Source organism: Bos indicus x Bos taurus, chromosome 20, assembly GCF_003369695.1.
Source record: "Bos indicus x Bos taurus breed Angus x Brahman F1 hybrid chromosome 20, Bos_hybrid_MaternalHap_v2.0, whole genome shotgun sequence".
Taxonomy (NCBI): domain Eukaryota; kingdom Metazoa; phylum Chordata; class Mammalia; order Artiodactyla; family Bovidae; genus Bos; species Bos indicus x Bos taurus.
The window spans coordinates 4,748,590-4,767,497 of NC_040095.1; the positions used below are offsets into that span (position 1 = coordinate 4,748,590).

Genomic DNA, 18,908 nt, shown 5'->3' on the forward strand with positions numbered 1-18,908 from the left:
TGTCTCTTGGCTGTTCTCGGCCTGCTTCTTTCTATCATCTTCCCTGGTGCACATCTGTCTCTGTGTCCAATTTCTTCTTCTTGTAAGGATACCATAGAGCCCACCCTAATGACCCCATATATCAGGAATGACCCTATTTCCAAATAAGGTCACATGCTGAGACCCTCAACATATCTGTATAGGGACACAGTTCAGCCCATTATAGCGTGGGCAACCTTTGAATTAAGGATATGATCCCAGGATGTTGATAAGACTTCTGAGCCAGAATGGCCATCATTAAGAAGTCTACAAACAAATGCTGGAGAGAGTATGGAGAAAAGGGAATCCTCCTACACTGTTGGTGGAAATGTCAGTTGGCACAACCACTATGGAAAACAGTACGGAGGTTCCTCAGAAAATTAAAAATAAAGTTGTTATATGATCCATCAATCCCACTCCTGGGCATGTATCTGGACAAAACTCTAATTCAGAAAGATACACATATTCTATGTTCATAGCAACACTATTCACAATAGCCAAGACATGGAGACAACTGAAATGTTCATCAACAGATGAATGGAGAAAGAGGATATGGTACAGATACACGATGAAAAACTACTCAGCCATAAGAAAGAACAAAATGATGCCATTCACAGCAACATAGACGACACCATACATTACCATACTAAACAAGATAGAAAGACAAACACCATGTGGTATCACTCATACGTGGAATCTAGAATACGGCACAGATGAACTTACCTACGAAACAGGAAGACTCACAGACATAGAGAACAAACTCTTGGTTGCCAAGGGGAGGGCAGTGTGGGAGGGATGGACTGGGAGTTTGGGGGGAGAAGGCAATGGTACTCCACTCCAGTACTTTTGCCTGGAGAATCCCATGGACGGAGGAGCCTGGTGGGCTGCAGTCCATGGGGTTGCGAAGAGTTGGACACAACTGAGTGACTTCCCTTTCACTTTTCACTTTCATGCATTGGAGAGGAAATGACAACCCACTCCAGTGTTCTTGCCTGGAGAATCCCAGGGACGGGTGAGCCTGGTGGGCTGCCGTCTATGGGGTCACACAGAGTCAGACACGACTGAAGTGACTTAGCAGCAGCAGCAGCAGATGCAAACTATTACATATAGAATGGATAAACAACAAGGTCCTACTACACTGCACAGTGCACGGCTCAGTTGCGTCCGACTCTTTGTGACCCTGTATCTGTAGCCCACAATGCTCCTCTGTCCATGGGATTCTCCAGGCAAGAATACTGGAGTATTCTGGGTAGCTATTTCCTCTTCCAAGGGATCTTTCCAATCCATCTTGGGATAAACCATACTGGAAAAGAATTTTTAAAAGAATGTATATATGAATTAACTGAGTCCTTTTGTTGCACAACAGAAATTAACACAACATGGTAAATCAACTATACTTCAATAAAGAAATAATTTTTAAAAGTTCTGAACCAGCAGGATGTGGAGGTTTGGGGGAACACCTATGATATTCCCCTGGGGGGGTGCCTCTTGGGGACCCAACGCAGCAGCGTTGGGAGCTTACCACACGATCCAAAGGCAATCTTTTTATTATCTTTCTGCTGGCTCTTCATAAGACAGCACTCATTACCACATGATTATTTTATTCACTATGAGCTGCAGGAAGGGTCGTGTCTTCATATATATCTTATGAGCCCTTATATCCCCAGCCCCCAGCACAAGGTCTCAATAAGCATTGATTGAGTGCATGAATGAATGATGACTTGTTGGCAGGGTAAAAGGTTTCCAAAAGCTCCTTTGAACCACTGCCGAGAGGCAGAGACCAGTCAAGGGGACCAGGGAGGTGCCCACAGCCACAGGCTGTCACACAGAAAGCATCCGAAATTGATTTGAGGAGGTTTCAACCTGAAAGCAAATTGCTGCCTGAGCCTTCAACGTAGATAAGGGGTCTGTGTCCCGTGATAACGAGCCCCTGGGAGCCAGGGAGGCGCTGGGCAGGGATCAGCACACACCCGGTCCCATGGATAGACCAGGGAGGGGTAAATATAGAACAGCATGGGAGCAGCGCCTGCTGAGCCCTCCTTTCTGACTGTGTGACGGTCAAATATGACCAGGGGAGGGCTGTTGACTCGTCCCTCTCCAGGCCAATCGTGCCCGCTCTGAATGAAGCCACGGTGACCGGGGACAGTGACAGCAGAGTGGACGTGTGCCCTTGTCAATCTCTCTCGCAAGAAACATTCAGACCAGCTGGTTCCTGGCCAGTGAGCACACACAGCAACACTGAAATATTTCTCTTCAAACTACATTATACAAACCCACATCAGGGATTGCCAAATCCTTTCACAAACACCGTTCACAGAGTGCTCTCGTGTCCCAGCATCCTCTCACAGCGGCTCCGTGAGGTGGTACAGCATCAACCCCACAATGCCTAAGGACCCAAGGTGCAGCTGGGGCACGTGTATTAGCCAAGGTCACGCAGCTGGGAAGCAGCGCTCAGGGCTGTCTGGGGCTAAAGTTTTCGCTCTAACCATGACACCCCACCTCCAATTCCACCAGCCTGAGATTGTCTGTGGGGAATCTCAGCTTTGGGATCTCAGATGGATCTAGGCCTAGCCTCTTGCCTGAACTGAGACTCATGGAAAATGGGAAAGGGAAGTAACATTTGTTGAGTTACTATTAGTGTACTAATAGTACACTATTAACTCCATTTTACAGTCAAGAAAATCAAGGCTCAGTGAGGTGGAATAAACCCCCCAAGCTCTCACGGTGGCAGAGCTGGGATAATAATATAAGGCAGTGGGTGCTAAACCAGAGCTTGATCCATTACCCCACAGCCCTCCCATGGAAGGCCTCCCTACCCTCCCTGCTCCAACGCCCTCTGCTCTCTCAGCCAAGTCCTTGTCTGTCCCACAGGGACTCCTTAAGGGCTGGTCAGTTACAGGCTCTGCTTGCCTGTGGCGTAGGATGTGGCTGGTCCTCCCACTCTGGTCAAGACCAGTTAGAGACGGATTCCAGGTGACCACAGCCCTCAGGAACCTCTCCTATAGACTCAGGGTGAAGCTGCTCTGCATATAACCAATGAGGATTGACAAGGCCCTGGGGTGAGGTCACCACCCCTATCATAACCACCACCACCACCAGCATCACCACTACCACCACCATCACACCATCACCACCACCACCACCACCACCATGACCACCGCCCTCACCACCACCATCACCGCCACCACGACCATCACCACCACCACCACCACCACCACCACCAACACCACCACCACCATCACCGCCACCACGACCATCACCACCACCACCACCACCACCAACACCACCATCACCACCACCACCACAACCATCACCACCAACACCACCATCACCACCACCATCACACCATCACCACCACCATGACCACCACCATCACCACCACCATCACCACCACCACGACCATCACCACCACAATCAACACCACCATCACCACCACCACCACAACCATCACCACCACCACTACCACCACCATAACCCCCATCACCACCACCACCACCATCACTCCCATCACCACCACGACCACCACCACAACCATCACCACCATCACCACCACCACCACCACTACAACCACCACCACCATCATCACCACCACTCCACTGGTTAAGAAAACCACCATTCCTATAAGAATGAACAAACAGCAGAATTACCTAGAATATGGAAAGGATTCAGCAGATCAAAAGAAAGTGTCTACCTGGAGGAATTAAAGTTAAAGTCACCTGGGAGTTCTCTATTGGTTCAATGGTTAGAACATGGTGCTTTCACTGCTGGGGACCGTGTTCGATCCCTGGTAAGGACTGAACAAGATCATCCCACAAGGTACACAATGCAGCCAAAAAAAAAACCCCAAAAGCAATCAGTTCAGTTCAGTCGCTCTGTTATGTTCGACTCTTTGCAACTCCATGGACTACAGCATGCCAGGCCTCTCTGTCCATCACCAGCTCCCAGAGTTTGCTCAAACTCATGTCCATTGAGTCAGTGATGCCATCCAATCATCTCACCCTCTGTCGTCCCCTTCTCCTCTGCCTTCAATCTTTCCCAGCATCAGGTTTTTTCTAGTGAATCAGTTCTTCACATCAGGTGGCCAAAGTAATGGAGTTTTAGCTTCAGCATCGGTCCTTCCAATGCATATTCAGGACTGATTTCCTTTAGGATGGACTGCTTGGATCTCCTTGCAGTCCAAGGGACTCTCAAGAGTCTTCTCCAAAACCACAGTTCAAAATCATCAATTCTTTGGCACTCAGCTTTCTTTATAGTCCGAAAGGAATAATCTCCCTTAAAATGTAATCACTAAAAGGTCAGAAAGATGTACGAAGAAGGCAATGGCAACCCACTCCAGTACTCCTGCCTGGAAAATCCCATGGACGGAGGAGCCTGGTGGGCTGCCGTCCGTGGGGTCGCTAAGAGTCAGACACAACTGAGCGACTTCACTTTCACTTTTCACTTTCATGCGTTGGAGAAGGAAATGGCAGCCCACTCCAGTGTTCTTGCCTGGAGAATCCCAGGGACGGGGGAGCCTGGTGGGCTGCCATCTATGGGGTCGCACAGAGTCGGACACGACTGAAGCGACTTAGCAGCAGCAGCAGAAAGATGTATGTAACATCTTTACATTCATACAGGGATATATGTAACAAGTTGTCATTTATCTTCTCAGTAAGATCTGAAAGGACACAGCCTTTGGAAAACAAGGTTGAGCAGTAATGAAAAGAAAATAATCTGAGAATCAGAAAAATATTCTAGAGGGTGAAAATGATGATGATCAGAAATTTTAAATGTCATGGAGGAAGCGACAGGAATTTGAATACTACAAAATACTAAATTTATGAATTAAAGAGGAATTCTCTCAAAACACAGAGAAAAAGACTGAAGCAAGGCCATGAAGGGGAGGGTAGGAAACATGGTGAAAAGCCCCACAGACCCGTCATGACACAGCTTGTGTGCACTGGAAAGAGAAACAAGCACAAAAGAAAACTCGGAACAGAACAAGAATCAGAGAGCTAGCAGAAGGCCATTTCTCACCTGAAAAACGCTTCACTCATCAAAGATAAAAAACCTTGAAAAATTAGAACAAATCAATCAGTGTTTGTCAATCAAATATTCTGCTGAAGTTTTTAAATTTAAAGTTTCCTTCCCATTAGCCATTGAAAAAATTGGTTCTCAGAAGGATGAAAAACTAAGGTTAATGTCAATCCGCTTCCTTAGAGTAGAAGACAGTGCTGGTGGCGGTACTGCGTCAGCCAGCTGTTTCTGCATAACAGCCCTCCTCCCAACCCCAAGAATGGTTGCAAACAATAAACATGTATTATTGCTCTTGAGTTTACTAGTCAACTGGCCAGTTTTCTGGTCTTGGCAGGGCCTACTCATGTCAACTGAATGTTATCAGCTCTGTGATCATGGCTGGCCTCACTATGTGTTTGGGGCCCCCTGGCTGTGGGACGGTTTGGGATGACCTGAGCCGGTAACTGGGCTCTCTTATAGTCTCTCATCCTCCAGCTGGCTACCTCTGGCTCACCCTGATGACAGTGATAGGGTTCCAACAGAGCAAGCAGAAGCAGTCAAGATCTCCTGAGGACAAGATCAAAACTGGCACACCACTTTATGAGATCCTACTGGAGTAAGCAAGCTGCAAGCCCAGCCCAGATTCTAGGGCTAAAGAAATAGACTCTACTTCTTGATGAGAGGAGCAGCAAAGTCACATTGTAAAGGACATGGATTCAGGGAGAGATGGATCAGTTCAGTTCGGTCGCTCAGTTGTGTCCAACTCTTTGCAACCCCATGGACTGCAGCACGCAAGGCCTCCCTGTCCATCAGCAATTCCCAGAGTTTACTCAAACTCATGCCCATTGAGTCAGTGATGCCATCCAACCATTTCATCCTCTGTCATCCCCTTCTCCTCCTGCCCTCAATCTTTCCCAGCATGAGGGTCTTTTCAAATGAGTCAGCTCTTTGCATCAGGTGGCCAAAGTAATGGAGTTTCAGCTTCAACATCCAATGAACATCAGTCCTTCCAATGAATATCAGGACTGACTTCCTTTAGGATGGACTGGTTGGATCTCCTTGCAGTCCAAGGGACTCTCGAGAGTCTTCTCCAACACCACAGTTCAAAAGCATCAATTCTTCAGAGCTCAGCTTTCTTCACAGTCCAACTCTCATATCCATTCATGACCACTGGAAAACCCATAGCCTTGACTAGATGGACCTTTGTTGGCAAAGTAATGTCTCTGCTTTTGAATATGCTGCCTAGGTTGGTGATAACTTTTCTTCCAAGGAGCAAGCATCTTTTAATTTCATGGCTGCAGTCACCATCTGCAGTGATTTTGGAGCCCAAAAAAATAAAGTCTGCCACTGTTTCCACTGTTTCTCCATCTATTTGCCATGAAGTGATGGGACCAGATGCTATAATCTTTGTTTTCTGAATGTTAAGCTTTAAGCCAACTTTTTCACTTTCCTCTTTCACTTTCATCAAGAGGCTTTTAGTTCCTCTTCACTTTCTGCCATAAGGGTGGTGTCATCTATATATCTGAGATTATTGATATTTCTTCCGGAAATCTTGATTCCAGTTTGTGCTTCATCCAGCCCAGCATTTCTCATGATGTATTCTGCATGTAAGTTAAATAAGCAGGGTGACAATATACAGCCTTGATGTATTCTTTTTCCTATTTGGAAGCAGCCTATTGTTTCATGTCCAGTTCTAACTGTTGCTTCCTGGCCTGCATACAAATTCCTCAAGAGGCAGGTCAGGTGGTCTGGTATTCCCATCTCTTTCAGAATTTTCCACAGTTTATTGTGATCCACACAGTCAAAGGCTTTGGCATAGTCAATAAAGCAGAAATAGATGTTTTTTCTGGAACTCTCTTGCTTTTTCCATGATCCAGCAGATGTTGGCAACTTGATCTCTGGTTCCTTTGCCTTTTCTAAAACTAGCTTGAACATCTGGAAGTTCACGGTTCACGTATTGCTGAAGCCTGGCTTGGAGAATTTTGAGCATTACTTTACTAGCGTGTGGGATGAGTGCAATTGTGTGGTAGTTTGAGCATTCTTTGGCATTGCCTTTCTCTGGGATTGGAATGAAAACTGACCTTTTCCAGTCCCATGGCCACTGCTGAGTTTTCCAAATTTGCTTGCATATTGAGTGCAGCACTTTCACAGCATCATCTTTTAGGATTTGAAATAGCTCAACTGGAATTCCATCATCTCCACTAGCTTTGTTCATAGTGATGCTTCCTAAGGCTCATTTGATTTCGCATGCCAGGATGTCTGGCTCTAGGTGGGTGCTCACAACATCGTGATTATCTGGGTCATGAAGATTTTTTTTTGTACTGTTCTTCTGTGTATTCTTGCCACTTCTTCATAATATCTTCTGCTTCTGTTAAGTCCATACCATTTCTGTCCTTTATTGTGCCCATCTTTGCATGAAATGTTCCCTTGGTATCTCTGCTTTTCTTGAAGAGATCTCTAGTCTTTCCCATTCTATTGTTTTCCTCTATTTCTTTGCACTGATCACTGAGGAAGGTTTTCTTATCTCTCCTTACTATTCTCTGGAACTCTGCATTCAAATGGGTGTATCTTTCCTTTTCTCCTTTGCTTTTTGCTTCTCTTCTTTTCACAGCTATTTGTAAGGCCTCCTCAGACAACCATTTTGCTTTTTGCATTTCTTTTTCATGGGGATGGTCTTGATCCCTGTCTCCTGTACAATGTCATGAACCTCTGTTCATTAGGCACTCTGTCTATCAGATCTAGTCCCTTAAATCTATTTCTCACTTCCACTGTATAATCATTAGGGATTTGATTTAGGTCATACCTGAATGGTCTAGTGGTTTCCCCTACACTCTTCAATTTAAGTCTGAATTTGGCAATAAGGAGTTCATGATCTGAGTCACAGTCAGCTCCTGGTCTTGTTTTTGCTGACTGTATAGAGCTTCTCCATCTTTGGCTGCAAAGAATGTAATCAATCTGATTTTGGTGTTGACCATCTGGTGATGTCCATGTGTAGAGTCTTCTCTTGTGTTGTTGGAAGAGGGTGTTTGCTATGACCAGTGTGTTCTATTGGCAAAACTCTATTAGCCTTTGCTCTGCTTCATTCTGTACTCCAAGGTGTTTCTTGACTTCCTACTTTTGCATTCCAGTCCCCTATAATGAGGAGAAGGAAATGGCAACCCACTCCAGTGTTCTTGCTTGGAGAATCCCATGGACAGAAGACCCTGGTGGGCTACAGTCCATGGGGTCTCAAGAGTCAGACACGACTGAGCAACTGAACCACCACCCCTCTAATGAAAAGGACATCTTTTTTGGGTGTTAATTCTAGGTTTTGGAGGTCTTCATAGAACCATTCAACTTTAGCTTCTTTGGCATTATTGGTCAGGGCATAGACTTGGATTACCATGATATTGAATGGTTTGACTTGGAAACGAACAGAGATCATTCTGTCATTTTTGAGAATGCATCCAAGTACTGCATTTCAGACTCTTTTGTTGACAATGATGGCTACTCCATTTCTTCTAACAGATTCTTGCCCATAGTAGTAGATATAATGGTCATCTGAGTTAAATTCACCCATTCCAGTCCATTTTAGTTCACTGATTCCTAAAGTGTCAATGTTCACTCTTGCCATCTCCTGGTTGACCGCTTCCAATTTGCCTTGATTCATGGATCTAACATTCCAGGTTCCTCTGTAATATTGCTCTTTACAGCATCGGACCTTGCTTTCATCACCAGTCACATCCACAGCTGGACGTTGTTTTTGCTTTGGCTCTGTCTCTTCATTCTTTCTGGAGTTATTTCCCCACTGAGTAGCATATTGGGCACCTATCGACCTGGGGAGTTCATCTTTCAGTATCCTATCTTTTTGCCTTTTCATACTGTTCATGGGGTTCTCAAGGCAAGAATACTGAAGTGGTTTGCCATTCCCTTCTCCAGTGGACCACGTTTTGTCAGGACTCTCCACCATGACCTGTCCATCTTGGGTGGCCCTACATGGCATGGCTCATAGTTTCACTGAGTTAGACAAGGCTGTGGTCCATGTGATCAGATTGGCTAGTTTTCTGTGATTGTGGTTTTCAGTCTGTCTGCCCTCTGATGGAGAAGGATAAGAGGCTTATGGAGAGAAGGATAACTGGCGCTAATTTGCAATCAACCTGCCACAGATATTTAGAATGTAAATCCCGAGAGCTCTGTAATCGCTATGTCTTTACCAATGGAGCTGAGGAGGGGGACAAGGTCAAGGGTGAGTCTGTGGTTCAGTTACTTGGCTGACCACCTTTTCTGCTTCACTGTGGTAAGATACACCATAAAATTTACTGTTTAACCATTTTTTTAAAGTGTGTAGTTCAGTGGCCCCAAGTACATCCACATTGTTATGCTACCGTCAGCGTCATCTTTCTCCAGAAGTTTTTCATCCTCTTCAACTAAAATGCTTTATCCATCAAGTACTAACTCCCCATGTCTACTGCCCCCAGTTGCTGGAAACCAGGGTTCTACTTTCTGTCTCCATTAATTTGACTACTCTAGGGGGCTCATATGAATGGGATCGTACAGTATTTGTCCTTCTGTGACTGGCTTATTTAAGCATAAAGTCTTCAAGGTTCATTCATCTTGTAGTATATGTCAGAATTTCCTTCCATTCTAAGGCTGAATAATATTTCATTGTGTATATATTCCACATTTCATTTACTCCCTTATCTAACATTGGACATGTAGATTGTTCCTACCTTTTGGCCATCATGAATAACACTGCTATGAACATGGTGCACAGATATTTTTGACTCCTATTTGCTCTTCTTTCCAATATGTATGCAGATGTGAAATTGCTGATTCATATGATTATTCTACGTTTCATTTTTTGAGAAGCTGCCATACTGTTTTCCACAAAGGCTGCATCATTTTACATCCCAACCAGCTGTGCACAAGTGTTTCAGCTTCTCTACATCCTCATCAACCTCCACCTCCTTCTTTTTTTTAGATGGTAGCCATCCTAATGGATATGTGGTTTTGATTTGCATTTCACTAATGATTAATGATGGCTCAATGGTAAAGAATCTTATTGCCAAGACAGGAGACGCAGGAAACACAGGTTCGATCCCTAGGTTGGGAAGATGCTCCAGAGTAGGAAATGGCAACCCGCGCTAGTATTCTTGCCTGAAAATTTTCATGTACAGAGGAGCTTGGAGGGCTGCAATCCATGGGATCACAAAGAATTGTACACGACTGAGCCACTGAACACACACGCACACAATGATTAATAATATTGACTGTCTTTTCATGTGCTTATTGGCTTATTTGTATATCTTCATTGGACAAATGTCTATTTAAGTTCCTTTGCCCATTTTAAAATCCAGTTTATATATATATATTTTTTGAAAAGTTAGTTTATTTATTTCTGGCTAAGTCTTGCTGTGCACAGGCCTTCTCCAGTTGTGGAGCAAGCGGCGGCTCCTCTTGTTGCGGAGCACAGACTCTGGGCACGCGAGTGTCGTTAGCTGGGCCCACGGGCCCCAGACCAGGGATTGAACCTGTGTGCCCTGCATGGACAGGTGGATTCTTAGGCACTGGGCCACCAGGGAAGTCTCTGGTTGTTTGCTTTTTGTTGAGTTGTAGGCGTTTTCTGTATATTCTGCATATTAATTCCTCATTAAATATATGATTTGCAAATACATACTCCCATTCTGTGGATTGGCCTTTTTATACTATTGATGGTGCCCTTTGATGCACAAATGTTTTTAATTGGGATAAAGTCCAATTTACCTAATTTTTCTTTTGATACAAAATTCTCTCTTAACCTGTTGTCTAGGAGTGCTCCATTAATGCTGACGTTCTCCCTAGTAGCTTGGTGATGCTTTTGGAACTTCAAAATTCAGTGTGAGGGCCATTCTCCAAAGGGACCTCAGTGTTGAAAACACCTGACTTCCCAGTGCCCTCTGAAGAGGGTGATGCTTCCAGTACAGCTTGGAACAAAATCCAGGGTATTTCTGGTAAAAAGATTAGGAACATGAAAAGGAGCAAATATCTGGGCATGGAAGCTAATTGCTGGCGAGGCCTCACCTGCTGCAGCCCCTGAAGCTCACCCCACTCTTGACTCTGGACTGCAGGTCCCAGAGGCTGCGGATGAAAGAGCGGAGCAGACAGATTCCAGCATCTTCATGTCAGCTCCCAGCTTGGACAGCTGCATGGAGCAGGCCCCTCATTCCACCAGGGGAAGGCGGCCTAGCCATCTGGTTGGCGGGAGTCAGGCCATGATTAGCATCTTATAAAGGCCATGCTTAAACCAGGTTCTCTGGCTTTGAAGATGATTCCTGCAGGACCAAAGAGTGCATTTCCTTGACAGGAGATGCTGTCAGGGTTTAAACCCATCATTCTCCAGTGAGGCTGGATGGCTCTCTCCTTGTCTGTAAACACTGTTAAGGTAGAGCTTGGTTTCAGTTCTAATAAGATGAAACTCTATGCGCTATACACCGGAAAATAATTTTTAATTGAAATTTTTATTGATTCACAATGTGTTAATTTCTGCTGTATATCAAACTGATTCAGTATGGTCTGTACAGTGATATATATGAGCATATTTACATATGGGCTTCCCTGGTGGCTCAGACAGTAAGGAATTTGTCTGCAATGCAGGAGACCCAGGTTCAATCCCTGGGTCAGGAAGATCTCCTGGAGAGGAAATGGAAACCCACTTCAGCATTCTTGCCTGGAGAATCCCATGGACAGAGGAGCCTGGTGGGCTATTCCCTGGGGGTCACAAAGAGTCAGACACAATTGAGCTACTAACTCACTCTATACATATATATATATATATACACACACATGTACATGGGCTTCTCTGTTGGGTCAGACAGTAAACAATCTGCCTATAATGCGCAAGACCTGGGTTTGATCCCTGCGTAGGGAAGATCCCCTGGAGGACGGCATGGCAACCCACTCGAATATTCTTGCCTGGAGAATCCCTTGGACAGAGGAGCCTGGCAGACTAGAGTCCAGGGAGTCACAGAGTCAGACACTATTGAGTAACTAAAACTTTCCAGTTTTATACATATACACATATCTTTTTTAAAATATAGTTTTCCATTATTATTTATCCCCAGATTACATATTTTAAAAAAGTCAAAATATATATGACATGCCACATTACATTAGCTTTAGGTATGCTACATAGTGATTTGATATTTGCAAGCCATACACTTAACAGGGACGGGACAGTTTATTTCAGTTCAGTCACTCAGTCGTGTCCAACGCTTTGCAACCCCATGGACTGCAGCACGCCTGGCCTCCCTGTCAGGAGTTTACTCAAACTCATGCCCACTAAGTCACTGATACCATCCAACTATCTCATCCTCTGTCGTCCCCTTCTCCTCCCGCCCTCAATCTTTCCCAGCATCAGGGTCTTTTCAAATGAGTCAGTTCTTCCCATCAGGCCAAAGGACTGGAGTTTAAGCTTCAACATCCAATGAACACCCAGGACTGATCTCCTTCAGAATGGACTGGTTGGATCTCCTTGCAGTCCAAGGGACTCTCAAGAGTCTTCTCCAACACCACAGTTCAAAAGCATCAATCTTTGGAGCTCAGCTTTCTTTATAGTCTAACTCTCACATCCATACATGACCACAGGAAAAGCCATAGCCTTGACTAGATGGACCATTGTTGGCAAAGTAATGTCTCTGCTTTTTAATACTCTGTCTAGGTTGTTCATAACTTTTCTTCCAAGGAGCAAGCATCTTTTAATTTCATGGCTGCAGTCACCATCTGCAGTGATTTTGGAGCCCCATAAAATAAAGTCTGTGCTGTTTCCACTGTTTCCCCATCTATTTGCCATTAAGTGATGGGACTGGATGCCATGATCTTTGTTTTCTGAATGTTGAGCTTAAAGCCAACTTTTTCACTCTCCTCTTTCACTTTTATCAAGAGGCTCTTTAGTTCTTCACTTTCTGCCGTAAGGGTGGTGTCGTCTGCATATCTGAGGTTATTGGTATTTCTTCTGGCAATCTTGATTCCAGCTTGTGCTTCCTCCAGCCCAGCTTTCTCATGATGTACTCTGCATGTAAGTTAAATAAGCACAGTGACAATACACAGCTGTAATGTATTCCTTTTCCTATTTGGAAGCAGTCTGTTGTTCCATGTCCAGTTCTAACTGTTGCTTCCTGGCCTGCCTACAGATTTCTCGAGAGGCAGGTCAGGTGGTCTGGTATTCCCATCTCTTTCAGAGTTTTCCACAGTTTATTGTGATCCACACAGTCAAAGGCTTTGGCATAGTCAATAAAGCAGAAATAGATGTTTTTCCAGAACTCTCTTGCTTTTTTGATGATCCAGCAGATGTTGGCAATTTGATCTCTGGTTCCTCTGCCTTTTCTAAAACTAGCTTGAACATCTGGAAGTTCATGGTTCATGTATTGCTGAAGCTTGGCTTGGAGAATTTTGAGCATTACTTTGCTAGCGTGTGAGGATGAGTGCAATTGTGTAGTAGTTTGAGCATTCTTTGGCATTGCCTTTCTTTGAGATTGGAATGAAAACTGACCTTTTCCAGTCCCGTGGCCACTGCTGAGTTTTCCAAATTTGCTGGCATATCGAGTACAGCACTTTCACAGCGCTTACACAAATCTTTTAGGATTTGAAATAGCTCAACTGGAATTTCATCACCTCCACTAGCTTTGTTCATAGTGATGCTTCCTAAGGCCCACTTGATTTTGCATGCCAGGATGTCTGGCTCTAGGTGAGTAATCATACCATCGTGATTATCTGGGTTGTGAAGATCTTTTTTTGCACAGTTTTTCTGTGTATTCTGGCTACCTCTTCATAATATCTTCTGCCTCTGTTAGGTCCATGCCATTTCTGTCCTTTATCGAGCCCATGTTTGCGTGAAATGTTCCCTTGGTATCTCTGCTTTTCTTGAAGAGATCTCTAGTCTTTCCCATTCTATTGTTTTCCTCTATTTCTTTGCACTGATCACTGAGGAAGGTTTTCTTATCTCTCCTTACTATTCTCTGGAACTCTGCATTCAAATGGGTGTATCTTTCCTTTTCTCCTTTGCTTTTTGCTTCTCTTCTTTTCACAGCTATTTGTAAGGCCTCCTCAGACAGCCATTTTGCCTTTTTGCATTTCTTTTTCTCGGGGATGGTCTTGATCCCTGTCTCCTGTACAATGTCATGAACCTCTGTTCATTAGGCACTCTGTCTATCAGATCTAGTCCCTTAAATCTATTTCTCACTTCCACTGTATAATGGTTAGGGATTTGATTTAGGTCATACCTGAATGGTCTAGTGGTTTCCCCTACTTTCTTCAACTTAAGTCTGAATTTGGCAATAAGGAGTTCATGGTCTGAGCCACAGTCAGCTCCTGGTCTTGTTTTTGCTGATTGTATAGAGCTTCTCCATCTTTGGCTGCAAAGAATATAATCAATCTGATTTCGGTGTCGACCATTTGGTAATGTCCATGTGTAGAGTCTTCTCTTGTGTTGTTGGAAGAGGGTGTTTGCTATGACCAGTGCATTCTCTTGGCAAAACTTTAGTAGCCTTTGCCCTGCTTCATTTCTAATTCCAAGGCCAAATTTGCCTGTTACTCCAGGTGTTTCTTGACTTCCTACTTTTGCTTTCCAGTTCCCTATAATGAAAAGGACATCTTTTTTGGGTGTTAGTTCTGAAACATCTTGCAGGTCTTCATAGAACCGTTCAACTTCAGCTTCTTTGGCATTGCTGGTTGAGGCATAGACTTGGATTACCATGATATTGAATGGTTTGCTTGGAAACGAACAGAGATCATTCTGTCATTTTTGATATTGCATCCAAGTACTGCATTTCGGACTCTTTTGTTGACTATGATGGCTACTCCATTTCTTCTAATGGATTCTTGCCCACAGTAGTAGATAATGGTCATCTGAGCTAAATTCACCCATTCCAGTCCATTTTAGTTCACTGAGTCCTAAATTGTCGACGTTCACTCTTGCCATCTCCTGTTTGACTACTTCCAATTTGCTTTGATTCATGGACCTGATATTCCAGGGACAGGGCACCACGGGAGACAGGTGGGCAGTCGGGTCATGGACGCCTCCAGTTTGGTGTTGTCGTCTTTTGCTTTTCATCTGTGTATTGTGTGTTAACCAATGCAGCTGTGCTCTGTCCAGCATTCCCACTCTTTTAAGGGCACACATATCCTCAGCCCTGTGATGTACCTCTAGATAACAACCATTCATTTGCCACATATTTATTGAGCACCAACTGTGTACCAGGTAGTGATGACTCAGACAGAAGCAATAGAGTCCAGTGAATTAAAGAATGGGCTCTGGACCAGCATGCCTGGGTTCTGAGTTCAGTCCTGGCTCTGCCCCTTACTCTTGGTGTCCTGTGAGCTGAGACTCTGGACCTTACCTATGAAAAGAATAAGGATGATGTCCAACTACAGAATTATTGTGAGGATTCAATAGAACGCTGCAAGTGCAACCTGACACTTCGTAGTCACTCAATAAGTATTGGCTCTGATTGCCAAGTCCTTTCCCTCCTGGTGCTTATAGTCTGGAAGGGAAGGCGATATAGCAATGCACCTGCAAACGTGTAACCACAGACTCTAATAAAGTTGCTGAAATAGAGGACATGGGAGCACCCAGTTTAGACCAGGGCTCAGAAAGTTCTTCTCTGGGAAAGCTGCATTCAAGCTGAGTCCTGAGGGAAGAAGACACAGGCTACAAGTGAGGCAAGGAACATCATGGGCAGAAGAGATCTGCAGGAAGAGGCTGAGGAAAAGCCAACGAGGCAGGAACTGGTGATCAGGAGTGAGCAATAGGTCTAGAGAATTGGGCAGGGCCAGCTGCCCAGGCAAGGAGTTCAGAATCCCCTACAAGCAAGGGGGATACCTGGAGGACCTTGTGCAGGTAAGTGATAGCATCCAATTTACAGTTTCTGATAGGTCACTCTGACTACTGAGTGGAGAACAGACTGTAGGGAAGTAGATTCATCTTCTGTTACCGTGAACAGCAGCTTAAAATAGTAGAGATTTATCATCTTACAGCAACGAAGTCGGAAGTCCTAGAATTGAGATGTTGGCACAGATGCCTTCCTCCAGGGACTCCAGGGAGAGTCTGTTCCTTAGCTTTTCTACTTTCATGAGGTTGCTTGCATTTGTTGGCCCCTGGCTGCATCGCGGCAACCTCGCCTGCTGTCCTCACATTCCCTCTGACTCTCACTGTCTGGCCTCTTGTAAGGACCCTCGTGGTGACATGGGGCCCACCCAGAGAATTTAGGACAATCTCGCCATCTCAAAACCTTTATGAATCATCCGCATGGGCGTTTGCTTCCTGTTGTTGGTTTGTTTTTTTGTGTTTGTTTTTGTTTTGGCACATTCACAGGTTCTGGGGATGAGGGCATGGGCGTCAGTGGGGGTCATTATTCCCTTTAACACAGGGAAGCAGTGTGAAAAAGTCGGGATCAGCTAGAGGCCACTGTGGTCAACCAGGCCAGAGATATGGTAGCCTGGACCGAGCTGGGAGCAGGGGAAGTGGAGCAAAATCTGTGAGATGAAGTGAGATTTACTGATTGTCCTGACAGAGGAAGAATGACAGATAGAACAGCGCTCTGGCTCCTAAAGCTTTCATCCGGAAGTGGCATGTTGATACTGTTTCTGCTCACAAGTCACAAGGCCACGCTAAATTTAATGTGATGGGAAAAAATGAAGTCATGTTCTGTGCCCCACGAAAGGACAAATAGAGTATAACTCAACTGCCCCACCCCCATGACCACCCGCCTGCCACCATCTAAGGGCCATGAAAGAAAGGATTCCCAGCTTGCTCCTCATTACCCTTTAACTACATATCCTCCTTCCTGCAATGACCATCTACTAGTTAACTGTATCCACAATAATGCTATGAAACAAACCTCCTCACCAATCCAATGGCTTGAAAACATTAGCTTTTCTTGTTCACACATCTTTGGGTTGGCTGGAGTTTGGTTAAGGAGGTTGGATGGAGTTTGGCAGAGGCTTGGTCCATAGGTCAGGTCCAAGAGTCTCTCTTCCTCCTTAGTCCCGTGGGCTGGCAGAGCTGTTTCTTCCCATGGCAATGGCAGAAACATAGAGGAGTAAGCCCCTCCTGGAAAGCACATGTCAAGCCTCAGCTTGTGTCATATCTGCTAACATCTGTTTATCAAAGTCCAAAGTCAAGAGTCAGAGAAATTTGAGTCTGGGTAGAAATACTGCACAGGGGAATGGAGACTTGTAACCACCAAGTCAATCTGCCTTATGCCTATGAGACTGACCTCTTCAAGCCCACATCATATTCCTCCACCCCCCACCTAACCACCTAACCTCTGACCACGCCTGCTGTTTCTGGAGCATGTCAAGGTCATTCCTACCCCAGGGCCTTTGCACAAGCTGCTGCCTCCGCCTTGAACTCTCTTCCCCAGATCTTCCCACGGTTGCTGCAGCTAAACTTTCAGGACTTCAAGGTCACCTTCAGTGTGTGACTTTGCCAGACCACAAAGTCTAAAATGCCTCCCCTAGACTCTTCCCTGCTGATCCAGTAGTTAAGAATCTTCCTGCCAATGCAGGGCACTGGGTGGTTTTTTTTCAAATGTAATTTTATTTTTAACTGGAGGATAATTACTTTACAATATTGTGATGGTTTCTGCCATTCATCAACATGAATCAGCCATAAGTATACATACATATATATATATATATATGTCCCTTTCCTCTTGAACCCCTATCCCACCTCATACAACAAATTCCCACTGGCTATCTATTTTACATATGGTAGTATATATGATTCAATGCTATTCTCTCAAATCATCCCACCCTCTCCTCCCACTGTGTCCAAAAGTCTGTTCTTTATATCTGCTTCTCTGTTGCTGCCCTGCAAGTAGGATCATCAGTATTCTTTTTCTAGATTTCATATATATGTATTAATTTATAATATTTGACTTTCTAAGTTCATCTACCTCATTAGAACTGACTCAAATGCATTCCTTTTTATAGCTGAGTAATATTCCATCATGAATATGTACCACAACTTCTTTATCCGTTCATCTGTCAATGGACATCTAGGTTGCTTCCATGTCCTAGCTATTATAAATAAAGGTTACAATGAAACTCAAGGATGTTTTTCAGTTATGGTTTTCTCAGGGTATATGCCCAGTGGTGGAATTGCTGGGTTATATGGTAGTTTGTCTCCGGCCATATCAGCCTGAAGGCGCCCGATCTCGTCTGATCTCGGAAGCTAAGCAGGGTTGGGCCTGGTTAGTACTTGGATGGGAGACCACCTGGGAATACCGGGTGCTGTAGGCTTTTAAACAGAGAAGGCAATGGCACCCCACTCCAGTACTCTTGCCTGGAAAATCCCATGGACGGAGAAGCCTGGTGGGCTGCAGTCCATGGGGTCGCACAGAGTTGGACACAACTGAGCGACTTCACTTTAATGCATTGGAGGAGGAAATGGCAACCCACTCCAGAATTCTTGCCTGGAGAATCCCAGGGACGGGGGAGCCTGGTGGGCTGCCGTCTATGGGGTCACACAGAGTCGGACACGACTGAAGCGACTTAGCAGCAGCATGGTAGTTTTATGGGCTTCCTGGGTGGCTCAGCAGTAAATAATCCACCTGCAATGCAGGAGATGCAGGAGACACAGGAGGCACAGGTTCAATCCCTGGGCGGGGAAGACCCCCTGGAGGAAGGCATGGCAACCCACTCCAGTATTGTTGCCTGGAGAATCCCATGGACAGAGAAGCCCGGTGGGCTACAGTCCATAGAGTAACAGAGTTCGACATGACTGAAGCGGCTGAGCACACATGCATGGTAGTTTTATTTCTAGGTTTTTAAGGAATCTCCATACTGTTCTGTACAGGGGCTATATCAATTTGCATTCCCACCCACAGTGCAAGAAGATTTCCTTTTCTCTACACGCTCTCCAGCATTTATTGTTTGTA

The 18,908-nt window shown here is 44.9% G+C and overlaps 1 non-coding gene across 1 annotated transcript; it reads left to right on the plus strand.

The window, feature by feature from the left end:
* Window positions 1-18,151: 18,151 nt before the first annotated feature.
* Window positions 18,152-18,270, plus strand: LOC113879275. The gene has a single exon (XR_003507257.1). It is a non-coding gene; the product is annotated as a 5S ribosomal RNA (ribosomal RNA).
* Window positions 18,271-18,908: the final 638 nt, after the last annotated feature.